This window comes from Triticum dicoccoides, chromosome 2B (assembly GCF_002162155.2).
Source record: "Triticum dicoccoides isolate Atlit2015 ecotype Zavitan chromosome 2B, WEW_v2.0, whole genome shotgun sequence".
NCBI lineage: Eukaryota > Viridiplantae > Streptophyta > Magnoliopsida > Poales > Poaceae > Triticum > Triticum dicoccoides.
The window spans coordinates 747,750,384-747,768,188 of record NC_041383.1 but is presented as its reverse complement, the minus strand read 5'-3'; positions in this window follow the sequence as shown (position 1 = coordinate 747,768,188).

Sequence of the window (17,805 nt, the reverse complement as noted above, 5' to 3'; positions counted from 1 at the left end):
GTGTACGCTTACGCGAGACTGGTTTCACCGCTACGAGCACTCGTTGCTTAAAGGTGACCGGCGGGTGTCTGTCTCTCTCACTTTAGTTGAACCGAGTGTGGCTACGCCCGGTCCTTGCGAAGGTTAAAATAGCACCAACTTGACAAACTATCGTTGTGGTTTTGATGCGTAGGTAAGAACGGTTCTTGCTAAGCCCGTAGCAGCCATGTAAAAATTGCAACAACAAAGTAGAGGACGTCTAACTTGTTTTTGCAGGGCATGTTGTGATGTGATATGGTCAAGACATGATGCTATATTTTATTGTATGAGATGATCATGTTTTGTAACCGAAGTTATCGGCAACTGGCAGGAGCCATATGGTTGTCGATTTATTGTATGAAATGCAAATGCCTTGTAATTGCTTTACTTTATCTCTAAGCGGTAGCGATAGTCGTAGAAGCAATAGATGGCGTAACGACAATGATGCTACGATGGAGATCAAGGTGTCGCGCCGGTGACGATGGTGGTCACGGCGGTGCTTCGGAGATGGAGATCACAAGCACAAGATGATGATGGCCATATCATATCACTTATATTGATTGCATGTGATGTTTATCCTTTATGCATCTTATCTTGCTTTGATTGACAGTAGCATTTTAAGATGATCTCTCACTAATTATCAAGAAGTGTTCTCCCTGAGTATGCACCGTTGCGAAAGTTCTTCGTGCTGAGACACCACGTGATGATCGGGTGTGATAGGCTATACGTTCAAATACAATGGGTGCAAAACAGTTGCACACGCGGAATACTCGGGTTAAACTTGACGAGCCTAGCATATACAGATATGGCCTCGGAACACGGAGACCGAAAGGTCGAACGTGAATCATATAGTTGATATGATCAACATAGTGATGTTCACCATTGAAACTACTCCATCTCACGTGATGATCAGACATGGTTTAGTTGATTTGGATCACGTGATCACTTAGATGACTAGAGAGATGTCTGTCTAAGTGGGAGTTCTTAAGTAATATGATTAATTGAACTTAAATTTATCATGAACTTAGTCCTGGTAATATTTTGCAAATTATGTTGTAGATCAATAGCTTGCGTTGTTGCTTTCATATGTTTATTTTGATATGTTCCTAGAGAAAATTGTGTTGAAAGATGTTAGTAGCAATGATGCGGATTGGATCCATTATCTGAGGTTTATCCTCATTACTGCACAGAAGAATTATGTCCTTAATGCACCGCTAGGTGACAGACCTATTGCAGGAGCAGACGCAGACGTTACGAACGTTTGGCTAGCTCAATATGATGACTACTTGATAGTTTAGTGCACCATGCTTAACGGCTTAGAATCGGGACTTCAAAGATGTTTTGAACGTCATGGACCATATGAGATGTTCCAGGAATTGAAGTTAATATTTCAAGCAAATACCCGAGTTGAGAGATATGAAGTCTCCAACAAGTTCTATAGCTAAAATATGGAGGAGAATCGCTCAACTAGTAAGCATGTGCTCAGATTGTCTGGGTACTTCAATCACTTGAATCAAGTGGGAGTTAATCTTCCAGATAAGATAGTGATTGACAGAATTCTCTAGTCACCATCACTAAGTTACTAGAACTTCGTGATGAACTATTGTATGCAAGGGATGACGAAAACAATTCCTGAGCTCTTCGTGATGTTGAAATCGACGAAGGTAGAAATCAAGAAAGAGCATCAAGTGTTGATGTTTGACAAGACCACTAGTTTCAAGAAAAGGGCAAAGGGAAAGAAAGGGAAACTTCAAGTAGAATGGCAAGCAAGTTGTCACTCCCGCGAAGAAGCCCAAAGCTGGACCAAAGCCTGAAACTGAGTGATTATACTGCAAAGGAAATGGTCACTAGAAGCGGAAATGCCTTGAATATTTGGTGGATAAGAAGGATGGCAAAGTGAACAAGGGTATATTTGATATACATGTTATTGATGTGTACCTTACTAGTGTTTATAGTAACCCCTGAGTATTTGATACTTGTTCGGTTGCTAAGATTAGTAACTCGAAACAGGAGTTACAGAATAAACAGAAACTAGTTGAGGGTGAAGTGACGATGTGTGTTGGAAGTGGTTCCAAGATTGATATGATCATCATCGCACACTCCCTATACTTTCGAGATTAGTGTTGAACCTAAATAAATGTTATTTGGTGTTTGCGTTGAGCATGAATATGATTTGATCATGTTTATTGCAATACGGTTATTCATTTAAAGTCAGAGAATAATTGTTGTTCTGTTTACATGAATAAAACCTTCAAATGGTCATACACCCAATGAAAATAGTTTGTTGGATCTCGGTCGTAGTGATACACATATTCATAACATTGATGCCAAAAGATGAAAAGTTAATATTGATAGTGCAACTTATTTGTGGCACTGCCGTTTGGGTCATATCGGTGTAAAGCGCATGAAGAAACTCCATAAAGATGGATTTTCGGAATCACTTGGTTATGAATCATTTGATACTTGCGAACCGTGCCTTTTGGGCAAGATGACTAAAACTCCGTTCTTCGGAACAATGGAACGAGCTACTGACTTGTTGGAAATAATACATACCGATGTATGTGATCCAATGAGTGTTCATACTCGTGGCAAGTATCGTTATTTTCTGACCTTCACAAGATGATTTGAGCAGATATGGGTATATCTACTTGATGAAACATAAGTCTGAAATAGTTGAAAGGTTCAAAGAATTTCAGAGTGAAGTGGAAAAATCATCGTAACAAGAAAATAAAGTTTCTGCGATCTGATCGCGGAGACGAATATTTAAGTTACGAGTTTGGTCTTCAATTAAAACAATGTGGAATAGTTTCACAAACTCACGCCACCTGGAAGACCACAATGTAATGGTGTGTCTGAAAGTCGTAATCGTACTCTACTAGATATGGTGCGATCTATGATATCTCTTATCAGTTTACCACTATTGTTTTGGGGTTATGCATTAGAGACAGCCGCATTCACGTTAAATAGGGCATCATCAAAATCCGTTGAGACGACGCCTTATGAACTGTGGTTTAGCAAGAAACCAAAGTTGTCGTTTCTTAAAGTTTGGAGTTGCGATGCTTATATGAAAAAGGTTTTCAACTTGATAAGCTCGAACCCAAATCAGAGAAGTGCGTCTTCATAGAATACCCAAAGGAAACTGTTGGGTACACCTTCTATCACAGATCCGAAGGCAATACATTCATTGCTAAGATGGATCCTTTCTAGAGAAGGAGTTTCTCTCGAAAGAAGTGAGTGGGAGGAAAGTAGAACTTGATGAGGTAACTGTACCTGCTCCCTTATTTGAAAGTAGTTCATCACAGAAATCTGTTCCTATGACTACTACACCAATTAGTGAGGAAGTTAATGATGATGATCATGAAACTTCAGATTAAGTTACCACAGAATCTCGTAGGTCTTACAGAGTAAGATCCGCACCGGAGTGGTACGGTAATCCTGTTCTGGAAGTTATGTTACTAGACCATGACGAACCTACGAACTATGAAGAAACGATGGTGAGCCCAGATTCTGTAAAATGGCTTGAGGCCATGAGATCTGAGATAAGATCCATGTATGAAAACAAAGTATGGACTTTGATTGACTTGCCCAATGATCGGCGAGACATTGAGATTAAATGGATCTTCAAGAGGAAGACGGACACTGATAGTAGTGTTACTATCTACAAAGCTCGACTTGTTGCAAAAAGGTTTTCGACAAGTTCAAGGTGTTGAATACGATGAGATTTTCTCACTCGTATCGAAGCTTAAGTCTGTCTGAATCATGTTAGCAATTGCCACATTTTATGAAATCTGGCAAATGGATGTCAAAACTGCATTCCTTAATGGATTTATTAAAGAAGAGTTGTATATGATGCAACCAGAAAGTTTTTGTCAATCCTAAAGATGCTAACAAAGTGTGCAAGCTCCAGCAATCCATCAATGGACTGGTGCAAGCATCTCGGAGTTGGAATATACGCTTTGATGAGTTGATCAAAGCATATGGTTTTATACAGACTTTTGAAGAAGCCTGTATTTACAAGAAAGTGAGTGGGAGATCTGTAGCATTTCTAATATTATATGTGGATGACATATTGTTAATTGGAAATGATATGGAAATTCTGGATAGCATGAAAGGATACTTGAATAAGAGTTTTTTAAAGCAAGACCTCGGTGAAGCTGCTTACACATTGAGCATCAAGATCCATATAGATAGATCAAGACGCTTGATAAGATTTTTCAATGAGTACATACCTTGATAAATTTTTGAAATAGTTCAAAATGGAACAGTCAAAGAAGGAGTTCTTGCCTGTGTTACAAGGTGTGAAGTTGAGTAAGACTCAAGACCCGACCATTGCAGAAAATAGAAAGAGAATGAAAAGTCATTCCCTATGCCTCAGTCATAGGTTCTATAAAGTATGTTATGCTGTGAACCAGACCTATTGTATACCTTGCTCTGTGTTTGGCAAAGGAATACAATTTTGATCTAATAAGTAGATCACTGGACATGGGTCAAGAAATTCCTTAGTGAGGACTAAGGAGACGTTTCTCGATTATGGAGGTGATAAAAGAACCCGTCGTAAAAGTTACAACGATTCAAGCTTTTACACCAATCCAGATGACTCTAAGTCTCAATCTGGATACATATTGAAAGTGGGAGCAATTAGCTAGAGTAGCTCCGTGCAGAGCATTGTGGACATAGAATATTTGCGAAATACATACGGCTCTGAATATGACAGACCCGTTGACTAAACTTCTCTCACGAGCAAAACATGATCATACCTTAGTACTCTTTTGGGTGTTAATCACATAGCTATGTGAACTAGATTATTGACTCTAGTAAACCCTTTGGGTGTTGATCACATGATGATGTGAACTATGGGTATTAAACACATGCAGATGTGAATATTGGTGTTAAATCACATAACGATGTGAACTAGATTATTGACTCTAGTGCAAGTGGGAGACTGAAGGAAATATGCCCTAGAGGCAATAATAAAGTTATTATTTACTTCCTTATTTCATGATAAATGTTTATTATTCATGCTAGAATTGTATTAACCGGAAACATGATAAATGTGTGAATACATAGACAAACGTATAGTCACTAGTATGCCTCTACTTGACTAGCTCATTAATCAAAGATGGTTATGTTTCCTAACCATAGACAATGTTGTCATTTGATTAATGGGATCACATCATTAGGAGAATGATGTGATTGACATGACCCATTCTGTTAGCCTAGCACTTGATCGTTTAGTATGTTGCTATTGCTTTCTTCATGACTTATACATGTTCCTGTAACTATGAGATTATGCAACTCCCGTTTGCCGGAGGAACACTTTGGGAGCTACCAAACGTCACAACATAACTGGGTGATTATAAAGGAGTACTACAGGTGTCTCCAAAGGTACATGTTGGGTTGGCGTATTTCGAGATTAGGTTTTGTCACTCCGATTGTCGGAGAGGTATCTCTGGGCCCTCTCGGCAATGCACATCATTGTAAGCCTTGGAAGCAATGTGACCAAATGAGTTGGTTATGGGATGATGCATTACGGAACGAGTAAAGAGACTTGCCGGTAACGAGATTGAACTAGGTATTGGATACCGACGATCAAATCTCGGGCAAGTAACATACTGATGACAAAGGGAACAACGTATATTGTTGTGCGGTTTGACCGATAAAGATCTTCGTAGAATATGTAGGAACCAATATGGGCATCCAGGTTCCGCTATTGGTTATTGACCGATAGTTCTAGGTCATGTCTGCATAGTTCTCGAACCCATAGGGTCCGCACGCTTAACGTTACGATGACAGTTATATTATGAGTTTATGAGTTTTGATGTACCGAAGGAGTTCGGAGTCCCGGATGAGATCGGGGACATGACGAGGAGTCTCGAAATGGTCAAGACGTAAAGATCGATATATTGGACGACTATATTCGGAGTTCGGAAAGGTTCTGAGTGATTCGGGTATTTTTCGGAGTACCGGAGAGTTACGGGAATTCGCCGGGAGAAGTATTGGGCCTTATTGGGCCATACGGGAAAGAGAGAGGGGCTGCCTAGGGCAGGCCGCGCGCCCCCCCAAGGCCTAGTCCGAATTGGACTAGGGGGAGGGGCCGCACCCCCTCCTTCCTTCCCTTCTCTCTTCCCTTTCCTTCTCTCCTACTCCTACTACATGGAAGGTCTCCTAGTTGGACTAGGAAAGGAGGGAGTCCTACTCCCGGTGGGAGTAGGACTCCTCCCTGGCGCGCCCTCCCTTGGCCGGCCGCCCCCTCCCCCTTGCTCCTTTATATATGGGGGCAGGGGGGCACCCCATGACACACAAGTTGATCTACGGATCGTTCCTTAGCCGTGTGCGGTGCCCCCTCCACCATATTCCACCTCGGTCATATCGTCGCGGAGTTTAGGCGAAGCCCTGCGCCGATAGAACATCATCATCGTCACCACGCCGTCGTGCTGACGGAACTCATCCCCGAAGCTTTGCTGGATCGGAGCCCGGGGATCGTCATCGAGCTGAACGTGTGCTGAACTCGGAGGTGCCGTACATTCGGTGCTTGGGTCGGTCGGATCGTGAAGACGTACGACTACATCAACCGCGTTGTCATAACGCTTCCGCTTACGGTCTACGAGGGTACGTGGACGAACACTCTCCCCCCTCGTTGCTATGCATCACCATGATCTTGCGTGTGCGTAGGAAATTTTTTGAAATTACTACGTTCCCCAACAGCCAACTCAATAAGCACCTTCGGAGATACATGTAGATCATCTTTATGATCACCCAGTTACATTGTGATGTTTGATAGCACAAAAGGTATTCCCCCAGTATCCGGGAGTTGCATGATCTCATAGTCAAAGGAATATGTATTTGATATTGAGAAAGCAGTAGCAATAAATTGAACGATCATATGCTAAGCTAACGGATCGATCTTGTCCATCACATCATTCTCCTAATGATGTGATACCATTATCAAGTGACAGCGCATGTCTATGGTTAGGAAATCTTAACCATCTTTGATCAACAATCTAGTCTAGTAGAGGCTTAATAGGGACATGATATTGTTGGGGAACGTTGCAGAAAATTAAAAAAAATTCTACGGTTTCACCAGGATCCATCTATGAGTTCATCTAAGCAACGAGTCAAGGGAGTGAGTTTGCATCTACATATCACTTATAGATCGAGTGCGGAAGCGTTCAAGGGGATGGTGATGATGGAGTCGTACTCGCCGTGATTCAGATCACCGATGACCAAGTGCTGAACGGACAGCACCTCCACGTTCAACACACGTACGGTACGGACGACGTCTCCTCCGTCTTGATCCAGCAAGGAGGAAGGAGAGGTTGAGGAAGACAGCTCCAACGGCAGCACGACGGCGTGGTGTTGTTGGTGCAGCAGTACTCCGACAGGGCTTCGCCAAGCACGTACGGAGGAGGAGAGGTGTTTGGGAGGGGAGGGGCTGCGCCTTGGCTTAGGTAATCAGCCCTCCCCTCACCCCTCTATTTATAGGGGAAGGGGCAAGGGGGGCCGGCCCCTCTAGATGGGATCTAGAGGGGGGGCGGCGGCCAGGGAGGGGGGACTTGCCCCCCAAGCAAGGGGGGCGCCCCCTCTAGGGTTCCCCCCCCCAACCCTAGGCGCATGGGCCCAAGGGGGGCGCCCAGCCCTCCAGGGGCTGGCTCCTGCCCCACGCAGCCCATGTGCCCCCCCAGGAGGGGTGGCCCCTCCCGGTGGACCCCCGGAACCCTTCCGGTGGCCCCGGTACAATACCGACATGCCCCCGAAACCTTCCGGTGTCCGTATGACAGCTTCCCATATATAAATCTTTACCTCCGGACCATTCCGGAACTCCTCGTGACATCCGGGATCTCATCCGGGACTCCGAACAACATTCGGTAATCACATACAAGTCTTCCTAATAACCCTAGCGTCACCGAACCTTAAGTGTGTGGACCCTACGGGTTCGGGAGACACGCAGACATGACCGAGACGGCTCTCAGGTCAATAACCAACAGCGGGATCTGGATACCCATGTTGCCTCCCACATGCTCCTCGATGAAGTCATCGGATGAACCACGATGTCGAGGATTCAAGCAACCCCGTATACTATTCCCTTTGTCAAGCGGTACGTTACAAGCCCGAGACTCGATCGTCGGTATCCCAATACCTCGTTCAGTCTCGTTACCGGCAAGTCACCTTACTCGTACGGTAATGCATGATCCCGTGAACAAACACTTGGTCACTTTGAGCTCATTATGATGATGCATTACCGAGTGGGCCCAGAGATACCTCTCCGTCATACGGAGTGACAAATCCCAGTCTCGATCCGTGTCAACCCAACAGACACTTTCGGAGATACCTGTAGTGCACCTTTATAGTCACCCTGTTACGTTGTGACGTTTGGTACACCCAAAGCACTCCTACGGTATCCGGGAGTTACACGATCTCATGGTCTAAGGAAGAGATACTTAACATTGAAAAAGCTCTAGCAAAACAAACTACACGATCTTGTGCTATGCTTAGGATTGGGTCTTGTCCATCACATCATTCTCCTAATGATGTGATCCCATTGTCAATGACATCTAATGTCCATAGTCAGGAAACCATGACTATCTGTTGACCAACGAGCTAGTCAACTAGAGGCTCACTAGGGACATGTTATGGTCTATGTATTCACACGTGTATTACGATTTCCGGATAATACAATTATAGCATGAATAAAAGACAATTATCATGAACAAGGAAATATAATAATAATGCTTTTATTATTGCCTCTAGGGCATATTTCCAACAGTCTCCCACTTGCACTAGAGTCAGTAATCTAGTTACATTGTGATGAATCGAACACCCATAGAGTTCTGGTGTTGATCATGTTTTGCTCGCGAGAGAGGTTTAGTCAACGGATCTGCGACATTCAGATCCGTATGTACTTTGCAAATATCTATGTCTCCATCTTGAACATTTTCACGGATGGAGTTGAATCGATGCTTGATGTGCCTGGTCTTCTTGTGAAACCTGGGCTCCTTGGCAAGGGCAATAGCTCCAGTGTTGTTACAGAAGAGTTTGATCGGCCCCGACGCATTGGGTATGACTCCTAGGTTGGTGATGAACTCCTTCACCCAAATTGCTTCATGCGCTGCCTCCGAGGCTGCCATGTACTCCGCTTCACATGTAGATCCCGTCACGACGCTCTGCTTGCAGCTGCACCAGCTTACTGCTCCACCATTCAACATATACACGTATCCGGTTTGTGACTTAGAGTCATCCAGATCTGTGTCGAAGCTAGCATCGACGTAACCCTTTACGACGAGCTCTTCGTCACCTCCATAAACGAGAAACATGTCCTTCGTCCTTTTCAGGTACTTTAGGATATTCTTGACCGTTGTCTAGTGTTCCTTGCCGGGAATACTTTGGTACCTTCCTACCAAACTTACGGCAAGGTTTACATCAGGTCTGGTACACAGCATTGCATACATAATAGATCCTATGGCTGAGGCATAGGGGATGACGCTCATCTCTTCTTTATCTTTTGCCGTGGTCGGGCATTGAGCCGAGCTCAATCTCACACCTTGCAATACAGGCAAGAATCCCTTCTTGGACTGATCCATTTTGAACTTCTTCAAAATCTTATCAAGGTATGTGCTTTGTGAAAGACCTATGAGGCGTCTCGATCTATCTCTATAGATCTTGATGCCTAATATATAAGCAGCTTCTCCAAGGTCCTTCATTGAAAAACACTTATTCAAGTAGGCCTTAATGCTGTCCAAGAATTCTATATCATTTCCCATCAAAAGTATGTCATCTACATATAATATGAGAAATGCTACAGAGCTCCCACTCACTTTCTTGTAAACGCAGGCTTCTCCATAAGTCTGCATAAACCCAAACGCTTTGATCATTTCATCAAAGCGAATGTTCCAACTCCGAGATGCTTGCACCAGCCCATAAATGGATCGCTGGAGCTTGCATACTTTGTTAGCATTCTTAGGATCGACAAAACCCTCCGGCTGCATCATATATAGTTCTTCCTTAAGATGCCCGTTAAGGAATGGCGTTTTGACGTCCATCTGCCATATCTCATAATCATAGTATGCGGCAATTGCTAACATGATTCGGACGGACTTAAGCTTCGCTACGGGAAAGAAAGTATCATCGTAGTCAATCCCTTGAACTTGCCGATAACCCTTAGCAACAAGTCGAGCTTTATAGATGGTGACATTACCATCCGCGTCCGTCTTCTTCTTAAAGATCCATTTGTTTTCTATCGCTCGCCGATCATCGGGCAAGTCAGTCAAAGTCCATACTTTGTTTTCATACATGGATTCTATCTCGGATTTCATGGCTTCTAGCCATTTGTTGGAATCTGGGCCCGCCATCGATTCTTCATAGTTCGAAGGTTCACCGTTGTCTAACAACATGATTTCCAGGACAGGGTTGCCGTACCACTCTGGTGCGGAACGTGTCCTTGTGGACCTACGAAGTTCAGTAGCAACTTGATCCGAAGTACCTTGATAATCATCATTATTTTCCTCTTCAGTTGGTGTAGGCATCACAGGAACATTTTCCTGAGCTGCACTACTTTCCCGTTCAAGAGGTAGTACTTCATCGAGTTCTACTTTCCTCCCACTTACTTCTTTCGAGAGAAACTCCTTTTCCAGAAAGGATCCGTTCTTGGCAACAAAGATCTTGCCCTCGGATCTTAAGTAGAAGGTATACCCAATGGTTTCTTTAGGGTATCCTATGAAGACGCATTTTTCCGACTTGGGTTCGAGCTTTTTAGGTTGAAGTTTCTTGACATAAGCATCGCATCCCCAAACTTTTAGAAACGACAGCTTAGGTTTCTTCCCAAACCATAATTCATATGGTGTCGTCTCAACGGATTTAGACGGTGCCCTATTTAAAGTGAATGTAGCTGTCTCTAGAGCGTATCCCCAAAATGATAGCGGTAAATCGGTAAGAGACATCATAGATCGCACCATATCCAATAGAGTGCGATTACGACGTTCGGACACACCGTTTCGCTAAGGTGTTCTAGGCGGCGTGAGTTGTGAAACGATTCCACATTTTCTTAAGTGTGTACCAAATTCGTGACTTAAATATTCTCCTCCATGATCCGATCGTAAGAATTTTATCTTTCGGTCACGTTGATTGTCGGTGTCAAAACCGGCGGATCTCGGGTAGGGTGTCCCGAACTGTGCGTCTAGGCGGATGGTAACAGGAGACAAGGGACACGATGTTTTACCCAGGTTCGGGCCCTCTTGATGGAGGTAAAACCCTACGTCCTGCTTGATTGATATTGATATTGTGGATGTTTACAAGAGTGGATCTACCACGAGATCAAGGAGCCTAAACCCTAGAAGCTAGCCTATGGTATGATTGTAATGGTTGTTGTTGTTGTGCCCTACGGACTAGAGCCATCCGGTTTATATAGACACCGGAGAGGGCTAGGGTTACATAGAGTCGGTTACAATGGTAGGAGATCTACGTATCCGTATCACCAAGCTTGCCTTCCACGCCAAGGAAAGTCCCATCCGGACGCGGGACGGAGTCTTCAATCATGTATCTTCATAGTCTTGGAGTCCGGTCGATGATGATAGTCCGGCCGATGATAGTTCGGCCGATGATGGTAGTCCGGCTATCCGGACACCCCCTAATCCGGGACTCCCTCAGTAGCCCCCGAACCAGGCTTCAATGACGATAAGTCCAGCAGGTGTGTAGTCTTCGGTGTTGCCAGGCGGGTTCTCCTTCAAGTTCTACGTACCTGCCGAACAGTGTCCGGCTTCCTCATCAATGTTGCGCGTCGTGGCTTCGACACCCAATAATGGCCTTCTTCCACGCGTCGCGTGAATGTGAAAAGCCAGGGTGTCTTTTATGTTTTACCCCCTAGTTGTGCGAATAATCTGCCTATAAGGGAGGCAAGAATCCAGATCCAAATCACCATCTTCCTCCCACGAATACTCATCGGAGCGCTTTCGACCAAGAATCCATTCCATCATGGACCGTCAACGCGGCTCCTCTTCTCGCGCTCCCAACCCTTTGCCAGGAGATTGGGGGAGATGCTCTGTTCCGCACAACGAGCTGGTGAAGCTCCAAGCGGGGGGATATCTCCCTCCGGCCTTTATGGTTCCGGTTCGAGCCGGGCTGGCCACCTACAAAGGTGGGAAGCAAGTGGAGGTTACCCCAAGTACCAACAAAGGGGAGCGGGTATGCTTCGTCCCCTATCTGATAAGGGGGCTCGGATTTCCTGTACATCCATTCCTCCGCGGGCTCCTGGAGTTCTACGGACTCCAGCTTCATCACCTCACGCCCACCTCAATCCTGCATATTGCGGGTTACGTAGCTCTTTGCGAGCTATTCCTGGGCGTTGAGCCCCATTTCGTGCTGTGGAAGAGGTTGTTCTGCCTTGTACCCCGCTCTCACGAGGGGTCCATATATCAAGTGGGCGGCGCCGAAATATGGCGCATTGCCGGGACCGGATATCCATTCAGAACCCCTAAGAAGGCGTCCGAAGACTGGCCTTCGGAATGGTTTTATATAGAAGACGCTCTGCTGCCGGACCCTGTTCGGATCGGCCTCCCGGAGTTCAGCAATGCTCCTCTGAAGAAATGCCTTAGTTGGCGTCCGCGGAGCCCCCAACTGGAGGAAGACAATAGCGTCCATTATTTGATGGGCCGAATAAGGTTACTGGCCCATGCCGGGTTGACCATGATTGGAGTCATGGCAACATGCATTATGCGGGGGGTGCAGCCACTGCAATACAGGGGCCACCCCATGTGGGATTTCAATGGGGAGGACGATGCCACCCGTCATGGCCGCAAAGGGCCGGATTCGGTCGAAGACCTGGTGACGATCCTGTCCGGCCTGTATAAGGGGGAGAAGGAGGATGTCCTTCGGACGAACCCGTTAAATGGGTTCTCCATGAATAATCCCCGGCCTTGGGTAAGCGAACACTCTGCGTGCCCGACCCATGCTTTTTGAAACTTAAGTTTCTTATATTGTGTTCTTCTTTCGACGTAGGAACTGCGCCGGATCGTGGAGGACATGCTAAGTCCAGCTCCGCAACCCGAGGATCCAGAGAGATCCTGGGATCCGGCCTCCGAAGAGGATCCGGACATAAAGGTGGAGCTAATCGACGGGGTGTTCCACCAGCTCAGCATAGACAATGCTTTAGTCGCCATCACGACCGACTATCCCGGACTATATCCGGCTTCCCAGGTGATTGCGACTGAAGTCCTGACACCGTCATTCCTCCCTTGCTTATTTCTGACCACCGTATATGATGGCGCTATGCAGGAGGCGCCCCTAGGGCGAGAAGCCGAGCCCGCGGTCGCTGACCAACAAAGGCCAGTCCGGACCATTAGGCGGAAGAGGAGCGCGGCGCGGACTGAAACGTCGCCGCGAAGGTGTAGCTCACAATTCATTATTTAGAGCAACATTCCTAGGAAGCGTTTGAGTGCTCATGACTTTTGTAGGGAAAAAAGAGCCCACCGGACTGCGGGCGTGGAGGTTGCCAATCCAACCTCTACCAGCCAGGCTCCAGCACCTGGTCTGGAGGGGGAGGCGAGCGCAAGGCGCGAGCTGGACGTTCCTCCGACGGAGGACGCCGACAGATTGTCTGCCACCAAGTCTGAGGTGGAGAGTGCCATGAATCACAGGCGCCGGCGGACAGTATTTCGTGACGTGTGCTTCTCCCCCGAGGCGTTGAATGCCTTTAACGCGGGGGACGCGCACCTTCGTGCTGCTCAAGATGGTTTTACCAGAGCCACTGAGCAGTATGTAAAAGACATACGGGTAAGAGAATATAATAGTTATATATGCCAGTAGCCCCCGAGACTTAAAGTAGTTATATTAACTGATTTAAGGATCATATGAAACGTAGGATCTTACCGAGAAGAATACCCAACTGTCTCAGGAGCTGCAAGAGTGCAAGACCCAACTTGAGGCCGCACTCTCTGGCGCAGGAGGAAACACAGGGACCTCTCCTGGTAACGCATTATTTTAGAAAGATAAGTAGCGTTTGGCCTTTGCGCAAGTCTAAAAAATGACGTTGCAGGTGCTGCCGGACAAGATCCGGACAGGCAAGAACTTCTGCGCCAACTAAAGGCCGGTGAGAGGGTGCTGCATAAGGTGCAGCATGAAAGGAACAAGCTCCAGGATGCCCATGCCCAGCTTGGAGAAGAGCTGAAAGGCGTTCGGGCCGAGCTGTCGGGCTCCGTTAAGGAGAATCAGCGGCTTCGTCGCGGCATCTATAGTAAGTGCTTGAGCGAACTCCTTTGAAAAGAAGAGTTCGGCGAGGAAGTCAATTTGACATAATATGTCTGCAGGTATGCTCACAGGTCGCCCTGCGGAGGAGATGCCCGTATCAACGGGTGATCAACTTCCCGAATTGTTGCAACTGATCGAACGAGTTCGGCAGGCAATGAGCGGCGTCATCCAGGCTTTATGGCCAGCCTTCTCCTTACCCGAGGGTCTTGGGGAGCTTGCGGAGAAGCTTCAGGGAGTGCGGTAGCGCTTCCATTTATGGAAGATTTCGGCCTGCCGCCAAGGTGCCAGGGAGGCCTGGGCCATGGTAAAGACGCGGTACAAGAAGGCGGATCCCAACCACATGGCCGAAGTCGGACCTATGGGGCCCGATGGGAAGGAGATCCCTGTGAGTTTAGTATACGGCCAAGTAGAGTTGGCCGCTAAATTTTCCCAACAGGACTGTAAATTAGACAACCTGTTAGACGGGATTGAGGAAGAATACAATCAGTCGATTTGACAATGTATTATAAAATGACATGTAAATGCCTTCTAGCCGGATTGTAGATCGTTTGTCTTTGCCGACCTTTTCGCTTCGACCTCGGGACCCTAGAGTCCGGAGTGTGTCCGAATACCTTCTCGGTTATGAAACAACCGGGGTATGCATGGAGACCAGGCGTAGGGGTCATTAGTGCTTTATCAGACAAGTGCCCAACTAGTTATGTTATATTACATGGGTAGTAAGAAACATCTTCCAGGGAGAATAGTTCCATTAAGGGTTCCTTTCCTCTGGGGGTGGCATGCCCTAAAGTGCATGTCCGGACTGCGAAAAAAGCAGAAAAACATCTGGGGGCAGATAAATAAGTGGATAAAAAATCATCTTTTAAGTCACCGACCGAATATTCCCTTAAGAACGCTAGCTTTCGGCTTCACCCAGTCTGAGGTACACATCCGGCTGACCCGGCAGTAACAATCGCAGAGGTGCTCCCTTTACCTCCAGCCGAACAATCGGGAACGTAGGGGTAAGCACAGGAGCCAGGCAACCCAGCTTGGCCAAAACTTAAGTCATATCGATGCATATAATGGTGAATAAAAGGTACATGTGGAGGCTTGACACATGTGCTGGGCATGAAGCCCTTATAATTAAGCTTCTGGTAAAGAAGCCCCCTGGTATAATGAGTGCGGATAGCACATCAATTGCACGCGATCGATGCGCAAGTAGGCCTTTTAAGGCTTTGATGAATAGGGTTGAGAAGAAAAAGATAAACAAAAGGCAGCTGAAGTAAAAAAAATTGGACGGGGGGAAAGGGATGAACTCTTAGTCTGGCGCTAGGCATAGAATCTTCGGAGGCGGGCTGCGTTCCATGGGTTCGGCTCGAGTCGGTTATCCGATGCATTTCGTAGACGGTACGCTCCGCCGGTCAAGACTTTATCGATGATGAAGGGGCCTTCCCATTTGGGCTTGAGCTTGTCCTTTTTCTTGTCCGGCAGGCGTAGAACTAGTTCGCCAACGTTGTAAGTCTTGGCCCGTACTTCTCTGCTTTGGTATCTTTGAGCCTGCTGCTGATAGAATGCGGAACGAGCCTTGGCAACGTCGCGTTCTTCCTCCAATGCGTCCAAGCTGTCCTGCCGATCCAACTCGGCTTCTCTTTCTTCGTACATGCGCACTCGAGGTGAGTCATGAATGACGTCGTAGGGCAAAACTGCTTCTGCGCTGTATACCATAAAAAATGGTGTGAATCCGGTAGTACGGTTAGGCGTTGTCCGCAGCCCCCAGAGTATGGAGTCGAGCTCCTCTACCCAGTGCGTGTCAGATTTCGTAAGGGACCGCACTAGTCTGGGTTTGATGCCGCTCATTATTAGACCATTTGCTCTTTCCACTTGACCGTTGGTTTGAGGATGATAGACTGAAGCGTAATCGAGCTTGATGCCCATATTTTTGCACCATGATTTAACCTCATCGGCCATGAAGTTTACAAGAGTGGATGTTTACAAGAGTGGATCTACCACGATATCAAGGAGGCTAAACCCTAGAAGCTAGCCTATGGTATGATTGTAATGGTTGTTGTTGTTGTGCCCTACGGACTAGAGCCATCCGGTTTATATAGACACCGGAGAGGGCTAGGGTTACATAGAGTCGGTTACAATGGTAGGAGATCTACGTATCCGTATCGCCAAGCTTGCCTTCCACGCCAAGGAAAGTCCCATCCGGACGCGGGACGAAGTCTTCAATCTTGTATCTTCATAGTCTTGGAGTCCGGTCGATGATGATAGTCCGGTCGATGATAGTTCGGCCGATGATGGTAGTCCGGCTATCCGGACACCCCCTAATCCGGGACTCCCTCATTGATTCTCTACCTCATTCTGAAATTCCTTGAACTTTTCAAAGTCTCAGACTTGTGTTTCATTAAGTAGACATACCCATATCTACTCAAGTCATCAGTGAGAGTGAGAACATAACGATATCCTCCGCGAGCTTCAACGCTCATTGGACCGCACACATCGGTATGTATGATTTCCAACAAGTTGGTCGCTCGCTCCATTGTTCCGGAGAACGGAGTCTTGGTCATCTTGCCCATGAGGCATGGTTCGCATGTGTCAAATGATTCATAATCGAGAGACTCCAAAAGTCTATTAGCATGGAGCTTCTTCATGCGCTTGACACCAATGTGACCAAGGCGGCAGTGCCACAAGTATGTGGGACTATCGTTATCAACTTTCCATCTTTTGGTATTCACGCTATGAATATGTGTAACACTACGTTCGAGATTCATTAAGAATAAACCATTGACCATTGGGGCATGACCATAAAACATATCTCTCATATAAATAGAACAACCATTATTCTCGGATTTAAATGAGTAGCCATCTCGTATTAAACGAGATCCAGATACAATGTTCATGCTCAAACTTGGCACCAAATAACAATTATTAAGGTTCAAAACTAATCCCGTAGGTAAATGTAGAGGTAGCATGCCGACGGCGATCACATCGACCCTGGAACCATTCCCGACGCGCATCGTCACCTCGTCCTTCGCCAGTCCCCGCTTATTCCGCAGCTCCTGCTGTGAGTTTCAAATATGAGCAACGGCACCGGTATCAAATACCCAGGAGTTACTACGAGTACTGGTAAGGTACACATCAATTACATGTATATCAAATATACCTTTGGTGTTGCCGGCCTTCTTATCCGCTAAGTATTTGGGGCAGTTCCGCTTCCAGTGACCCTTCCCCTTGCAATAAAAGCACTCAGTCTCAGGCTTGGGTCCATTCTTTGACTTCTTCCCGGCAACTGGCTTACCGGGCGCGGCAACATCTTTGCTGTCCTTCTTGAAGTTCTTCTTACCCTTTCCCTTCTTGAACTTAGTGGTCTTATTGACCATCAACACTTGATGTTCTTTCTTGATTTCAACCTCTGCTGACTTCAGCATCGAGAATACTTCAGGAATGGTCTTCACCATCCCCTGCATATTGTAGTTCATCACAAAGCTCTTGTAGCTTGGTGGGAGCGACTGAAGGATTCTGTCAATGACCGCCTCATCCGGGAGGTTAATGTCCAGCTGGGACAGGCGGTTG